Raw genomic sequence first — 4,384 nt, forward strand, 5'->3', positions numbered from 1 at the left:
AAGTTTTGTTAAATATTTGATCTAAACAATATGTTCAACAGTTTGTCCATTTTCCGGCGTTTGGGAGCAAATTGTCATTCGCTTTCATAGATTACCAGATTTTCATTCCAACCAATCAACTAGTTGGATGGTTGGACAGAATCTTTATATATGTGGCCAGCTTAAAGGCACACATCCACTAGACGACAGGCAAAAGACTGCACGATTGCGACTTTGTAGTCATGGAGTCGAGCAGTCGTTCAGTGAAGGCACATCAATCATCTACAAACATGTTGAACCTGACGCTATCGTCAGGCTGTACAACATATTTGTACGATGATAGATATCTAAACGACCAACGATTTTCAAACTTATTGAACGATATCGTTCAATCGCTCAATTTAATCGTCTAGTGGATGTGTGCCTTTAGGCTTACAGAAGTTTTACGCCATCTGAAGATGGCGTAAACTACCAGTAATAAACTCTGAAAAGCTTTGCTTTTTGGAGCTTAGTACATAGGGGTCAGATCGTAATGCCCCTTGATGATGACTGCGATCTGAAGTGCTAATTAGCACTTTACCAGAGATTTCAGTGACATCTCCTGCATTGTTCTATTAGTACATAGCAACAATACATAAAATTATGCAGAAACTGCAGTTTCTGCATAATTTTATATAAAAATCATCTTGATACATATGTCCCTTGAACACACAGGCCCGTATTCAAATAGTATTGCGGATGACATCATTTCGTCAGGCGGAAACTTTTTGCCGTATTCAATTGCAAAGACTTTTCGCATACGCGGAAAGTCAGTGCAATGTAATAGGCGAAAAAGTTTTGCCTATAAATACCAGACGGAAAAAAGTGCAGAATTGCAATTTTGGGGTGCAAAGGTGCGGAAACCACTCTGCACCCTTTGGACAGCACCACAAAGGATAACTGCATAAAAAATATGCAAAAAAAAAGAGGAACACCCCAAAAAAGCACTTTGAAAATGGGGGCTACAAACGCAAAAACTAGTGAAATAGACTTTTCGGGGGTTTGTAAGTATGGGGAAGGTGTTTTTTTAATTGCAGGTATTTGAAGGTGCTTTTTTAGAGCTTTTTAACACTTCACTTTAGCGATTTTTAACTATGCTTGCACCCATTTTCAAATACCCCAAAGTTGACAGGACTACTTATTTTCACACAAAAAAAAAACAGCTTAATGCTATTCTTCACCACTTGTGCAAATACGCTATTTTGGAGCAATTCACAGCACTTAAGTACCCCAAATAGCTTCAGTAGGGCTAATTGGAGACATCTAGAATGATCCCCAATGTTAGTACATCTTTTGCTCAATATCATAAAACGGGTTATAAAGGTGAACAGTTACAGGCACCTCCTGAAAAGAAAAAGGGGGAACAAACTATACCCTCTAAAACAGGATTCCCTATTAAGTTTACAGTTTTTCAAAGACCTTCACAATCCCCATGATTATGAAAAGAGACATCATATATCCCCTGACTAGGAAAATCCTGGATACAAAAAATGTCCTCTATAACTGACACCAATTTTCTGCTACAACAAATCCTTGGCAATATATTTTAGACCTTTAGACGATCTTTTCTTATCAACTATGAAACAAATGGAATTTCTCCATCCTTTGGCTGCCATGTTGCAGATGTTGAAATGATGTTGAAAGCCCCCCACTCCATGACATGAAAAAACAAACTGATCCCTCCTCTCCAGCCAGGGGTCCCTGACAGGAACCCACCCTCAAAACATCTGTCCCAGACCAGGCAGCAATTAACTGCACTTGGTCTGAGCCAAAAGTCCAAGAAGCGATAACCCATTGAGGGGCCAAATAAAACACGCTTCGTTCAGACCAAACTCACACAATCAAGGAGAATGCTGCTGCAGCACCCTCCTATTCCAATGAGCTGCCTACAAGAGCAGCTTGCTGCTCTGTCCAAGGTGCTTCAAGCTACTGCATTGACTAACCCACGGCAAGGCCTACATTTTTGCACCACTTTATTTTAGCATAGGTTACAAGCAGATGCACTATGGATTTCCTTTCCATACCGTCCTGCTAGCTGCATGATTTGCATTGGCACCACCTCTTGCAAGCCTCTGCCACACCACCAAGATGGTTGGTGGCGTTCCTTTCTTCATACCGTATCCCTGCAGTTAATTAGACAAACTGCAACCTTCATTGAAATACTAAGAAACCTTTATCAGAATGTTCATTGTCTACGGAATGTTCACACTGTCCACGGAAAGTTCAGGAGTAGATGCCATGGATCATCAAGGGCAATAGAAAGTTGACATTCAAGTTTTCAAACATTCTACTCTGATGGGGCCCATTGGAGGGAGACACAGACCACGAGATGCTGTGCATCATTGATTGTTCCTGCAATTGGTGAAAATTAATGCTTCAGCTGGTCCCATGACACACACAGTGGCAAATGCAAGCCCCCACTGACCCAAAATATTGAAAACAATTGTTTGACAAAATGACTGCAAATTTCAAATGACTCAACATGCACCTACTCTGTTAAATTTCTGTATGGGGGACAAAGTTTGTAAAATCTGCAAGATGTCTGAATGAAAAGATGGGCAATTCAGGAGTTCAAAAGTTCAGTCTATAAATATGGTTGACACTGCAATGGTGCAAAAAGCGAAGACCCAAGTAAGGCACCAGACAACACCAAAGAAACAGATTTTGTTTATTATCAGTGGTTACTTGAACCAAATGAAGTGTTAATAAGTGCAAAAGTGCAAGCAGCTGAGTGCAGGAGGCGCAGCAGTTGGTGGTATTCACATTTGATTGCAAGCCATGCAGACATAGGCAAAAGAGTAGTTTGTTGCATCTGAAAAAAACAAAACAGTCATATGAAATGGTTAGAGTTAATTTCTATTTTTGGATGACAGAATAGGAGAGGTGCACCAGTCCTGGATGTAGTGCAATACCAGGTCAATGCATGGAGTGGACAAAGCAAGCTCTTCTTCCATCTCCCTGTTCTAAAAATCCATTTAAAATATGGCCCCCAGATAGGGGGCGTATCAGATATTAAACTGATAAGAACAGATTTTTTTTTTTAAACCACTCAGAAGGTGTTATGATTGAAATGGTCAGTTCCAAAAGCAACAGATACATTACAGCCTTAAACTGTTCAAGTTTCTCATACCCTTCATCATCTGTGATTATTTAGCTTAAAGAGACTAGTATACTACCAAAACAGACAAGACATGCACACAAATTAACCTAACCCCACCCCTTAAACTTCCCTACAAAAACCACTCCCCAAACAATTCAGCTGGGGGCCATTTTAAATCAACAATTTAAGGCATTTCAGCCCACATATAGTTTTTTTTTTTTTCAAAGTTCTCTTTCCAGTCAGGATGAGGAACAAAATCCTTAGGAACAATTAAATGATCTTTCTGCATAGGGAATATCTTGAAACTCAGCCCTGCCAACTGTACATTTGACATTGTTGGAAACCAGGCCCTTGGAATAATTTCGACTTTAATTTGCTTATAGACCTCCTGTTTCTCTTCCATGTCAGAAAAATCCTATTTCACTAAATGCACTAGCACTGTCCTCCTTTCCTCTTCCCAATCTGGGTTTCAAACAGACTTTCAACATCTTCTACCTCCATCTCCACATTTGGAGTAAATGGCAAACTTTCAGAGGTACAAGGAAAAACATGCTCTGCTGCCTTCCCCTTTTTCCGCACCTCTGTCCTTTTCTGCATTCTCTCTGAAGCCTTACTAGTAGTAGGCTCCTGTGGGCTAGCACTTACACCAGTTGCCTCACTTTTAGTATGCCCCTCTCCAGTACACAAATCACAGGTCCTAGGCTGTAGACAAGCCCCTGCCTCATGTCTTGCTGCTTTACAGTTCCTGCAACACTTGCCAATAGGGCATTCCTCCTTTACATTGCCATATTTTAAACACATCCTGCAATACCATGGTTGACCTCGATAGTACCCCCTGTATCCTCCAGCAGAAAAAGTTGCTGGGGGGTGCACCATCCCACCCAGTCCACTAGGATCCGGCTTTAGCTTTACCGTTTAAAATATTAAAAAATTTTCTGTTTTTTCCACCCTTCACCGTGGTACAATATCTCAACAGAAAGTCTCTTAAGTCAATTGGTGTATAAGGGTTGTACATTTGTACAAATAACGGCCTTTTAGAAGACATAAACAGAGGACACAATTCAATTCCATCATTTAAAGTGTTTTGCATATTCCTCCAAATAACTTCATAGCAATTCATGCAACGATTATCATCCATCATAGTAACATCATATATCCCAGTAGATAGGAAATCTTGAATACAAAAAACATCATCCACAGGATTTATTTTACAAATGTCCACCAGAATCCTTCTCACCAGGAATTCCAAGTTTTTCTCTGTTCTTT

The 4,384-nt window shown here is 40.2% G+C and overlaps 1 non-coding gene across 1 annotated transcript; it reads right to left on the reverse strand.

Annotated features, from left to right (window-relative positions):
* Window positions 1-2,896: 2,896 nt before the first annotated feature.
* Window positions 2,897-3,078, reverse strand: LOC148542544 (U2 spliceosomal RNA). Its single transcript, XR_015877883.1, has one exon. It is a non-coding gene; the product is annotated as a U2 spliceosomal RNA (small nuclear RNA).
* Window positions 3,079-4,384: the final 1,306 nt, after the last annotated feature.

Source organism: Taudactylus pleione, unplaced genomic scaffold (assembly GCF_031769625.1).
Source record: "Taudactylus pleione unplaced genomic scaffold, aTauple2 ptg000012l, whole genome shotgun sequence".
NCBI classification, from domain to species: Eukaryota; Metazoa; Chordata; class Amphibia; order Anura; family Myobatrachidae; genus Taudactylus; species Taudactylus pleione.